Genomic DNA, 13,003 nt, shown 5'->3' with positions numbered 1-13,003 from the left:
TTTTTCATTTAAAAATACAATTTGATTTTTATTTTAGGCTTTATTTAGTAACGACTTCTAGAATTTTTTTCACGTCAGTTCATCATGTTTCTATTTGTGGTACTCTTTTGTCAAATATATTTTATGCCATCATTTCATAAAAATTTAACATATTTTAATTCAAACTTGAGTCTAGAAGTAGCTGAAAGCATTTGGAGGACTTTGAATTTGTGAAACAACCTTGAAATACCTGAAGAATTAAATTGGAGGGAATTACCTTCTGAAAGTGCATTCGAGTGTGATAAAACAAATATGTAAAACTCAACTTTGTTTTATTATATATTCTTATTTTGAGGTTTTAAAATAACAGTTTTGAATTCTTACTCTAGACTTAAAGATTGCTGATATTAAGAAGAAATACATCTGTGTCATCCCCCAAATAATACTACAGTTGCCATGTCATGAAAAATAACACTACAATTATTATGTCATCAACTGCCAGGTTTTCTTTTTTCTTGCTTCTGTATCATAATTAGCTTCATCGCATAGACTTAATTATATTAGGTGAACTGAAATATAGCAGTGTCAGCTACCAGGTGAACATGGCTACTTCTGATATTTTAAATCTTTAAAATGTGCAGCTCACTCAAAACTGGTGTGAGCACTGGTACTTTCCTTAAAGTCAGGGTAGATTTTCATCTCCCCTCAGATTCTCCAAGGTAGGGTCCAAAATTCTGCAGATACTCTCAGAAACTTTCGTTTTTTTAATATTGTTTTCAGAAGTCACTAGTGATGCAATTTTTTGTGTTACTCTGAAGCCTGAGGTCTTCAGTCATATTTGTAAATGTTTAATAGTCTTTTTGAAAATATAAAATGCTCTTAGCAGTATTTTCTCTGTTTATGGGAATTTAAGTTGACTTTTCTGTCGGGCATATTGTTTTCTTTAGTATTGTAGTATGGGCATAGACTGCTACTGAGTCAAAATTTTGGGATCTTGGGATGTCTCCTTTGCACACATATGTTTGATTTCCTCCCCTCCCCTCCCCTCCCCTCCCCTCCCCTCCCCTCCCCTCCCCTCCCCTCCCCTCCCCTCCCCTCCCCTCCTCTTCTCTCTTCTCTTCTCTTCTCTTTTCTTTCTTCCTGTTCTCCCCTTTCTCCCCGTTCTCCCCTTCATTTGAGATGGAGTCTTACTCTGTCACCCAGGCTGGAGTGCCGTGGCATATGTTGGCTCACTGCAAGCTCCACCTCTCGGGTTCACACCATTCTCCTGCCTCAGCCTCCCAAGTAGCTGGGACTATAGGCGCCTGCCACCACATCCAGCTAATTTTTTTGTATTTTTAGTAGAGACAGGGTTTCACCGTGTTGGCCAGGATGGTCTCAATCTCCTGACCTCGTGATCCCAAAGTGCTGGGATTACAGGCTTGAGCCACCGTGCCCGGCTGATTTCCCGTATCTTTCTTTGTAACGTTGTATTTAATAATTGCAGCAAAAATACATGCATTGAATGTGTCAGGGATGCATTATTCTTGAAATTTAAAAGCATACTATATTTTTAAAAGAATAATTTGCGACATGTCAAAGTTACGTTTCGTAAGTGTTAAGTATGTAGAAGCAGAACGTATTTGTAATTGCTATGTTTTCATTGCTTTCACATGCATTATCTCAGTCCTTCTTTGACCTTATTAGCAGTACATTATTATTCCAGTTTTATAGATCTAAGGACTGAGCCTAGAAAATACAATAATAATTTATTCAATATCTCATAAATAATAAATGATGGAACTGTTACTTTTCTGACTCTGATTTCAAAATAAATTTGAATGAAAACAGTCGAGATTGTGTAAGTAGTAAAAAGAAAATATTTCCCAACTGTATTTTTAAATAGTATATATTTTTAATTTAACTGTATCATTTTGGTTTTTACTTTGAAATTTTTTTAAAAATTGAAGAATTGTTCATATTGTTTCAAAGGGAAAAATTGATCTCCCCATATATGTGCATGTATGTGTATGTGTCCATGTATTAAACACTTTAAAATACTAGACATACCCTATATATTACGAATTTGAGAATCAAAAATTTACTGTTTTTTTTCATTCACCCTTTTCGTTACATTCCAGGATACTTTTTCTTTTCTTTTCTTTAATATTTATTTCTGTCCTGAATACATAAAGAGAGATTAAAACTGAGGCAGGAGAAAGATTGAATTACTCTCCTCTGACACATGGTAAGCTCTTCTCAGATATTGACACAGTTTTTGTCCTAACATCAAGAAAATTGCAATTGAGAAAGCACACCCACCGTCTGGATCAGTACCTTTTAAGTACTCCAAGCAGCAACATTCTTCTAAACCAAATGTCTTTGATTGAATTGTTTTTCCTTTTAAAAAAATTCTTTGAGAGGACTTCTTGTTTTCGATGTCTGCTTATATGGCACTCTGTCCTGTTACAGAGAAATACTACACCAGAATGCCAGGACCCCAGCAGCAGTATAATTTTCCAGTAGACACCTGTAGCTAGAGCAAACCAAGATTTCAGTGCTATAATCTAGAAGCAGAAATGCCAGTCTCCTTGTTTCCATTTCACCTTCCTGCCTTCCTTCTAGTGGTTTTAGGAAGCAAACCCTTCGTCAGCATGCTGAACCATCAGTCTGGGCATAACTGTTCTCTAAATTAAGTTAAATATTTTTCTTACCTATTTAAAACGTTAAAGCCTTTATTATACTTTTGCAAGCTTGCTGTATTTTAATTTCTCCAGGACAATATAATCAGTTTTAAAAAATGTTTTGAATTTGATTCTCCACTCTAATGCATTGCATATTATAGCAAATAGTAATAGAAGTTAGCTAAATAGGCTGTGACAATTAAATTAATAATGCATTTTGTTTGCAAGTATTTAGGCCTTGTGCTTTGACTGATATATGCAAAAATTATAATTCATTAAAAATAAATCCATATATTTGTACTATAAAGTTTGATGATCCAATAAATTTTGTCAGCATGACTGTCATTAGAAACAGAAAACTAAATTATTTCAAATATTTTCTTTGAGACTCTGTGAACACCTGAGGTGATGGCTTGTGTATGATTGTAATTTTTTGTTTCTACATCTGCATTAAATTATTTTAGTGTAGTATCCTACAGTATTTCTGAAATCCTACAGACTTAAATTCAAACAATTACATATAACCACGTTCAATTCACATTCTAAAATAATAAACTCCAGTTAACTTGCAAGTTCATTTGAAAGTATTCGCTATTTTAAATGAGTAGTTCTCTTTGTGGTATAAGTAAGCCAAAGCATCTTTATGACTCTTTGAATTCACTAATAGTAATCTAGAAAACGAGCTTATCTACAATTATCACAATTGGAACAGCCATACTAAGTATGTCTTCTGTGAAAGCCAGGTGCAATTACAATGGAAGTGGATGGTATTCGTCGTTCAGTGCTGGAAATCAGCTGGGCTTTGAATGACTGTGTAAATAGGAGGACAGGGAAATGATTCGTGTAGAGTTTTGCATCTGATCCATTGCTTTTGTGGTGTCAGGGATGCTGTCAGGACATGTCTGCACTGGCAGCATCTGAAGAAGGCTGATAAACTCAGAAAACTACTGAAGAAGAATTTTAAATTAGATGCGTGTATCATAAAGTATAAGCGTTAAATAATTTCATAACCCAGGAAAAGTACTTGTGTTTTTACTGGTGAATACTCATATCAAAACCTTACATATTTCTTCCAGTGCAGCCATTTTTGTCGGAGTCTGTGAAGTTTCTTACCCTTAGTGCATTGTTGTTAGCATAGCTGTTGGGTGTGTTCAGGCTACTGGATTTGGCTCAGGGCTTGTTAGTATTTTTGCTCAGGCTAAGATTTCCTCTGGGGTCCTCCAGATTACTGAGCTCTGAAATTTGCGCTGGCCTCTCCCCTTTTATGAGACATTTGGGATATGGGGTTAGCTGTCTTTCTTTTAGCAGCACCATTGATCTTATCGATGAGTCAAATCTTTACCCCACCTAATGGAATCGCGGGGAGATGTCCCGGAGCCCTGATGCTTGTTCTGATTCATTTGAAGCCAGTATAATAGGACATGGCATTGTGTGGGTCTTCTGGAGACTCCCTTCTCTCCTTTTTCTCTATTTTCTCAAAAACTTGCATATTTATAAGTTGAAGTGGCATAAAAGCATCATTGCTTTCTATTTTTCGAGTTTAAACAGGAGCGTCACCTTTTTTTTTATGAAACTTGAAAATATCTGAAGCTGCAGCATACGTGGAAAAGCTCATGCACCTGGCATGCACATGTCACCCACATGGCACACACATGGCACACACATGTCACATGGCACACACATGTCACATGTCAATCACATGGCACATGGCACTCATGGCACACTCATGGCACTCATGGCATGCACATGGCACACACGTCACATGGTACGCACGTCACATCATGCACATGATACACGCCACACATGTCACTCACATGGCACTCACGTGGCACATATGGCACACACATGTCACATGGCTCACACTTAATGTGTGCAGTTGTGACTGATGCTTCACAGGGTTGTTTAGAAGCTTAGATGCTGTTATATGGGAAAAGCCATGCGTTTATAGAAACCCTGAGGAACTTATTGGGGAACAGATTAAATTTTTTCCTATTAGAAGATATTCTATTCATCATATATGGCTTACCTTCTACGTCACAGTTGTCACTGTTTTCCACTTTAAAGAAATAACTTCTAAGTTGTTCTTGTTGCATGTATTTTATTTTATTAAAGGGAAAACAGTTTTCCTCTATTCCTCCATAGTGAATTTCTATAAGGTAAATACTGTTTTCCATTTTATCATTGAAATGGGTGATTTATTCTAATGGATGTGTTGTGATAGTTTCTTCTGTCTGGTATGTTCTTCATGGGCTCTTTCTGGAATATTTTTTGTGAAACTTTTCAGTCACCTGTGTGTCCAGGCTTCAGGCTCTCCCCTTTACCCACTGCTTATTCGTCTTTCCATTGTTTCTTCTTTTCTGTCCATAGTTAGCAATATTTTTTCTTTTTTTTTTTCCCATGAGGGCCAATTTAGGAAAAATAAAGTGCTTATGGGCTTCTCTCTACCTTAAAAAATATTTACACAAGAAATAATTCTGTTGGGCTAAAGTGGAGGAAAACATGTCAGTTCTTTGCATTCTGGGTTGCGTATTTTGTTGCGTGGGGAAGGGGGTTATATTTCGATGACGTACTGCTTTTTCATGAGCTGGGAACTCTTTGTTTTTTCATTTTTTCCATCTCTTAACCTGTAAACAGTTAAATATAAATAGTATCTATGATCATATGACCTGGTTTTAATGTAAAAAAGTAGGGTTTTTTTTTTTTTCTGTTTTTTTTGGAGATGGAGTTTCTCTCTTGTTGCCCAGGCTGGAGTGCAGTGGTGTGATCTCGGCTCACTGTGACCTCCGCCTCCCAGGTTCAAGCGATTCTTCTGCCTCAGGTTACTGAGTAGCTGGGATTACATGCACCCACCACCACACCCGGCTCACTTTTTTTGTTTTTAGTAGAGACGGGGTTTCATCATGTTGGCCAGGCTGGTCTCGAACTCCTCACCTCAGGTGATCCACCTGCCTCAGCCACCCAAAGTGCAGGGATTACAGGTGTGAGCCACCATGGCCAGCTGTAAAAGTAAGATTAATAGTGTGATAGTCCTGCTAGATAAATTTGTTCTACATGGAAAGATAGATAAAAGTCATATCAATTCATCTAAAGCCAAAGTGTTTATTTTTAGAAAATTTCTCTTACACCGTATTTGCTAATAAACCAACAATTTACTAAGGCACATGTGGAGATAGGAGATACGCCCTCATATTCCACCAAAGTTATCTTGCTGGGATTTGGAAGTATTTCTAAAGTCTATGGGTAATTCTGTGGGTAATGTAGATGATCTGTGGTTGCTTCGTCAGCAATGTGTTATTACTAACAATATTTTCTAACTTCAGCTTCATAAGTTTTGCAGGTGAAAGTTAACAAAAGTCAGCATCTGTGCTGCAGAATCTCAGGATTGCAGGCAGATACTTATGGCTCCTCTGCGGGGTGGAGAGCCCTCTCTTCAAGCTTCTCTCTTTGTTGGGTTCCTCAGCTCTTAGGAAGCAATGTCACCGGTACTCCTGCATCAGTTACATCGTCAAATGCAACATAAAATATCTGGATTCCATGTATTTGTCAGATAATGTACTTTAATGTCACGATTACTTATTTCTTCTATTCATTTCTTAATGTACTTTCAGTTTTAGCTTTCAGTTATTTCCATTGCTAGAGAACTGCTTTTCTTCACTGACTTGTTTCGTTTTCTTCCTTCCATAAATTGACTCTGCTCATTTAGCACACAGTTGTGACGATGACTTAAATTTAAGACTGTTTTAAGAAGTAACCTTATAAAAGTTATATATTTATTGTAAAGGTAGTATTTAGGATGCTGTTCATGGAAATACATCTTTCTTTTAAGACTCAGAGGAGCCAGGCACGGTGGCTCACGCTTGTAATCCCAGCACTTTGGGAGGCTGAGGCGGGCGGATCACGAGGTCAGAAGATCGAGACCACGGTGAAACCCCGTCTCTACTAAAAATACAAAAAATTAGCCGGGCGCGGTGGCGGGCGCCTGTAGTCCCAGCTACTCGGAGAGGCTGAGGCAGGAGAATGGCGTGAACCTGGGAGGTGGAGCTTGCAGTGAGCCGAGATCGCGCCACTGCACTCCAGCCTGGGCGACAGAGCGAGACTCCGTCTCAAAAAAAAAAAAAAAAGACTCAGAGGAATTATTTCTCTCTGGTCTTTATTCCAGAGAAAGTTGTACTTTTCTCTAACACTTTGTTAGCCTTTGTTACTAGCAAATCATGTATGTGATTGAGTTTTCCTCTTCATATTTACTGCTGGGAAGCTCATGGCCAACATTGTGATCCATCTCTAGTGAGCAGGATGGCCTTAAAGGCATGCATTTTATTTACTACTGTTATTTCCAGTTTTATTTATTTTTTCCTTATGGGGAAGTCCCATTTTATCTCAGCAATATATTTTAAAAACCTCCCATAAATCAAAGCTCATGTACTTCAAGAGCAGTTTTGCAATAGAAATTGTTTTTGAGTAAAACCAATATTTTTCTAGAAGTGCATATATCTTTAGCCATTTGGTTTTGGGGCCATTGTATTGAGCATTGTGCATCCCTGTGATTAGGTATATTTTAATTATGCTTCCTCTGTTGTAGGAAACTGCTGTGCACTTCTGTGTAGTGCTCCAGTGGTGCTTTTTACTTCTCAGAATTATTTATTTAAAAACATGCTTGCTTCTAAAGTTTGCTGAGCAGACCCAGTTAATAAGTACTCCCGAGGAAAGGAAAGGATTCCTTTCCTTTTATACCAGAGTCCTTGCTCTCTAGCTGTATAAAAAATACTGTTTCTTTTAGTACGTCTTGGTTATCTTGAAAAAAAAAAAAAAAAACCACCACAGTTTACTACTTCAGTAGAAATTATCATGCTAGAGGTAGTGAGTGTTTAAGTGTTAGTCGTATATGTCACAGAAAATAGATTTTGTTTCTTATTGCTTCTAAGATTCATTCCTTAATTTTAATCTGGGAAGTTTCTATGTATCCTGGGTATTAGTTTATTTATAAAATAAATATAAAATATAAGTAAAGTAAAATAAAATATTTTATTAAAAAACTTGAATATTATATGATTTTTATTCTTTAGGAAATACTGATTATTATATAGTTATTTATAATATGTGACAAATAGAACTATTATTCCTGCTTAAGGGTTTTTGTGCAGATGAGTGATAATAGGGCATCTTATTTGTTCACCTATTTATTCTCTCAATAAACATTTACTACTATGTTCTAAGACTTAGGTGATCTATAGTGTTTGAAGATGACGCAGCCTCTGTTCTCATGGACTTGAATCTTGGGATTGATGTCACAGGTGAGGATAGAGAGGCAAGACATACATAAACGATAATTTTCATAGGTATAAGATTGAGGATGCTATTCCAGGGAGTATCTGGGAGAGGTGCTACTTTAGGATGAGTGGTTAGGAAAGCCCCTCTAGAAGGGCCGTATTGTATTTGATAGGTGGTTAGAGCAGTTCCAGCAGAGAGCACATTCCAGGTTCCCTGGGAGGTGTGGGAGAGCTTGGTGTGTTTTGTTCCAGTGTGCCTTGAGCTCAGTGGCCTTGCGCACAGGGCTGGGGAGAATGGTCTAAGGTAGAGAACTAAGATCCCAGGGTTGTGTGCGTTGTTTTAGGAAATGGTCACCAGTGAGCATATTTCATTGGCGGAAGGGGCTGTAGTGGAGAGGAGAATATGGGCATATAAGGATGAACCTGGGAACTGGGTTGGAATCCAGCTGAACAGGCCGTGGCTGCTGTGCCAGTCGTCTTTTCCTCTGTCTGTAAGAGAAAGCCAGCAAAGTTGAGAACTCCGTGGAACTGTAACTCTGACAACGTGCCGTGCAGAGCCCAGGGAAAGAGCCTGGACTGGTGGATTCGCAGTGTTTCTGTGGCATTCGTCCTGGAACTCCACCTCCTTTTTCCTGGTTTACTACCTGGTCTCTTCTCTTCCCCAGTCACTAATTTAGTTTCTTTCTGTTCAAGTTCACATTGCAGACCAGCCTGCAAATAACCTTTTTAATCCTGTTTTATTTTGTTAAAATCTTTCCCTTATCTTTGTATCTGATTTTTTTTCCCCCCTCTATACTTTTGTTCTACCTTTTCTCCAATACACTCATATAATGTCCCACCTCTCCTGGTTGCCACTCCAAATCATGTCTTTATTTCCAGTCCCAGTCTGATGCCCTGGCCGCTGTCTTCTGTGAGTCCTTTTCTTGTTCACTGTATCTCTAATTGGTCTTCTTTTTCATCACATTCCTATGGAACATTAGTGAATAAAAGGTAATATACATGTTAATATATGTTTAGATTAGAAATACCTGTATCTTATTCCTTCCATCTCCCCAAAAAGAAACCAAAAGACTGTAATAATACTACATGCATTATAACTATGTTATTCAGCACCAGTTCAGTGAGTTATTAGACCAGAGATATATGGTTAGTACTCTTATAATCTTTACTAAAAAGACAATTATTTCATTCTCTTGCCTCTTATATAGAAATAAGATAAAACCAAATTCTGTAGAGATATTGAACTATACCTTTTGTAGTATGAACCTTCCAGTCGCCCTTGTGTGTAATAATACATTGTTGTTTGCTGTGACAAATTAATTTTTAAAGGATTTTTCTTTTCTACTACCATTTAGTCTGATAGTTGACTCAGATTTGGGGTATAAGAATATCTGCTGTTTTTAAGTTTTTAAGAATGTAGGTGTTTTTCTTCAGCTGGCATCCAGAATATTTTTGGCCATTCTTTCTTTTATTTCACTTAAATTACTTTTAGAACACTGGGGCTTATACAGCTGGACTCTGACTAAAATATGCCTTAAGCTCTTATCTGTAACTCCCAGTCATTGCCAGAATTAAAGAGAACAAAGGCCTATATGTTCACTGTAGTCTTCAATTATGCCTAATTACTAACTTTGATACAGTTTCATTCTACAGTACTGACTTTTTGTGAGCAGTTCTTTATTATGTCTTGGTAGTTGCTTATAAAAGTCTGAATTAAAATTTTTCATGAGAATTTTCAGGAAAGAGAATCTATCTGAAGTAATTTTTATCAAGTTACATCAAGGCAATTTGATCATTTTTATGAGAAACAAGATATTTTTATTTCATTATGCTACGGTGCTATGATAGGACAAAGGAAGTGTTCACATAGGTTATTTCTACAACAGGGTTTCCCCCAATTCTTGGTCTTAGGGCCACTTGCATGATTGATATGTTGTGAGCTTAGAACAAAGAGAACCTCTGCTAACACGGTGGTGTTTTCTTACACTAAGTACTCATAGGAGAAAACAAGCAGATGATTGATAATCCCATTTGAGACATCTTGATCTTGTGGTCATCCTCAGGTTCTACAAGATGTCTGACTGTCATTTCCGTTAGTCGTTTCAAGAGCATTAAGGCACTGTTTGATACTTTTAAGATATTGCTACCTCCTCAGGTTGAATCATATGAACTTGACATTTACTATGCTAAAAACAGTCAAATATTATTAATTTCATATGAGTCAAACTAATTTTATATAGAAATGCTTCTAGTATATGATGTCAATATAAAGATCTGCTTTTCAGGGAAATAACCCTTTCCACTGAGATTTAATTTAACCCAGTTTTTTGTTGTTTTGTGAATAATGATTTCTTAGACATAGCATTGGGCAGTAAGCCTATCGTGGAAGAAGGCTGGTCAAGGTGAGATGAGAAGCAATCTCACCTTGGTGAAATGTATCAGCTTTTGGTGAAGCTGACATGAATTTATCAACACCGTCAGTATTTTCACTCACTGCCCTACAGAAAGCCATGGCTCCCTGTGTTCTAGGCCAGGGTCAGTGTGTACTTTATTTTCAAGGGTCAGATTTTTTCTCACTTATTCCATGATGCATTCCCTAGATTCCATTCCAAATAGTCACATCTTACCACTTAGAATGCTGATTTAGCACCGTTCTATTTTGCCTTCCTTTTAAAAAGGTGTTTGTCCTGTCTCCAGACTAGATGGTTAATTTCTTGAGGGCTGGTCTCAGCTTCTCTTTCCTGTCTGCGCTTTAAAGAAGGGGATTCACACTCAGTAAGTACTACTAGATTTAGGATACTAAAATCTTCTTTGAGAGTTTTCTTTTTCATGATGGACTTTTACTCAGCTGGTCTAATTTATGATACACAGTCCCAGTAGTATTGCACCTCGCATAGTTTTATGGAACTTTATATGGCACTGCCACTTACCGAGTCACCCACAAGTTCATTGTACTTTGAATGAATGTCGCCTGTGACGCTGAGGACAACATTTCCCCTCCTTGGTTGGCAGATTTTGGTGACGCTGATGTGAATTTATAGTTCTAAAATACAAAAACAATCATACTGTTTATGTATGGAATTTTATCGTTTTAAAGGTACTAATTTTTTTTTAAAAAAATTCTAAACCTTTTTAGTTGTGAAGGTCTAAATAATCTTTGCTTCGTTTTTTCATGCTAATCACACAGAGCAAAGGATTATGGGAAACAGCAGATTCAGCAGAACATGTTGATGAAAGTTTTTATTTAAATTAGACCCAGATTTTCTTTAAAGTTAATTAAAACAATAATTTATCCTTTCATTGTCACTGTGCATTATAGTGTTTAGAATGCCTTTTTCTCTTATTTATGATTATGCAATATGGTTATGCTATATATTTTTGGCAACTAGATAGTGGCAAACTTATTTCTGGATAACAAGTCTTCTAAAATTTATGCCTTTGCCTTTTAAAAAATTATATTGTTGATATGATAATAAAATATTGAACATTAGGAGAAATTTTAATGGCATGACCCCAATGCTTATTTTAAAAATTAATACTTATAATAATGACAATATATGAACATATTTCAAAGTTTCAGTGTGTTCAAAAGATAGAATATGAAAATATTCTTCTTTATTTTCAAACTAATTTCTTTATTGTTGGTTTTCTTAGCATTAACTCTTTTTCCTTTAGTTGAAACAAAAAACAGTTTTAAAACTTAAATGGAACATAACTGTGTGAAATCAATAAAAGCCAGGCTGCTCTAGTTGAAGCTGGAAGAGGGTGACAAAGACACGTCAATTGTGGAGCAGTTTATCCACGTCTGTCAGAATCTATGAGGCACTTCATCAGATTAAAGAAAATATCTTTTATATACGCAGCTCTCCTCTCTTATTTATTTGCTATTGACTTTTGTAGATTTAACATCCATAACATTGTCGATTCCTAAGACATGCAACTTAAATTTCTGTAGAGTATTTTGAACTGGGTGTGTTCAGAGACCACTGTGACAGAGCTCTTAACTAGTGAGAGAACCCAGAATGTGGATCTCAGTATTGTTTTATTTATCTTTCTTTACTCATTGTATGTTTCTAGAATATCTGAAGAAGTGATTAAAAACAAAACAGTTTTGTCAAAAGAATCCAACTGCTGGAGTTGGTGAAGATAAATAATAAAAAATATTTTGGATATAATCATTGTTAGCTAGAAATACAAGTTTGGCATAAATCAATGTCTGGAGTGTAATATTTCTAGTTTTCAGGTTTGGTGTTAAATTCACAAGTGTTTATTACTAAATGAATAAATAAGGTAGTTTTGTGTCTTGAGGCGTGATCATGATTTCCCAAATTCATAAGATCCACACCATATGCTTGATGTGTAAACAAAGAAAAAGTGATTCTGAAATTTTTATTTAGTCCTTTAGTACAAAAACTACCCCATTCAGTAAAGGAGAAAAGTTTGTCGAATGTTGAAAGATTATTCTCTTGTTGGATGTTGTGAGTGTAAAGTGTGACTTTCAGCAAAACTGTAATTTGTTAGAAAATTATTAGTGTGTATTGTAAGATTTTATCTGAAATAACAGTGGTGAAATAACTTGAGCAGCTATTCCACTCATTACTATGATGAGAGGAGTTGGATTTGGACATTTTATTTTAGGAAGTGTTTTTTTTTTTCTATAACTTGCAGTTGGCAGAAGAGGGAACATCAACTGACCGTGTTGTCGGGAAGTATTTTCCTGAGAGGAAGGACCTTCTTAGAGGAGAAGGTCGTGAGTCAGCGCGTGCTCTTTGTAGAGGAGAGCAAGCCTTCTCCAATGGGGTGTCTCTCAGGAGGGAGAGCTACCGCCAGGCTTTCAGGCAGCTGACTTGCCCCTCACCTGTTAACCAGGACTTCATCAAGCTCCCGCCATCTGAGAAAGCAATGTTGATTAGCGCTGTCTTAGGAAATGGAGACATTTTGATAGAAAGTTGCCAGCTGCCAGGTGTGACATTGAGTCAGAGAACTTTGTCTCCGAAGCCTCTGGTGTTTGGTTTGTCACTGAGCTCTGCTTCAAGGCTGTTTTCCCTCTGGGTGAGAACAGTGGCAGAAGCCTGCGAAATTGGGCTGACCTGC

The 13,003-nt window shown here is 36.8% G+C and overlaps 1 protein-coding gene across 1 annotated transcript in view; it reads left to right on the top strand.

Moving 5' to 3' along the window:
• Nucleotides 1-13,003, top strand: part of ZNF407 (zinc finger protein 407) — a 473,707-nt gene that overhangs the window by 183,826 nt on the left and 276,878 nt on the right. The window lies entirely within an intron of this gene.

The sequence above is a fragment of the Nomascus leucogenys genome, chromosome 4, assembly GCF_006542625.1.
Source record: "Nomascus leucogenys isolate Asia chromosome 4, Asia_NLE_v1, whole genome shotgun sequence".
In the NCBI taxonomy this organism is placed as follows: Eukaryota; Metazoa; Chordata; class Mammalia; order Primates; family Hylobatidae; genus Nomascus; species Nomascus leucogenys.
The sequence above is the reverse complement of the archived record's forward strand: the minus strand, read 5'-3'. Positions and strand labels throughout refer to the sequence as shown.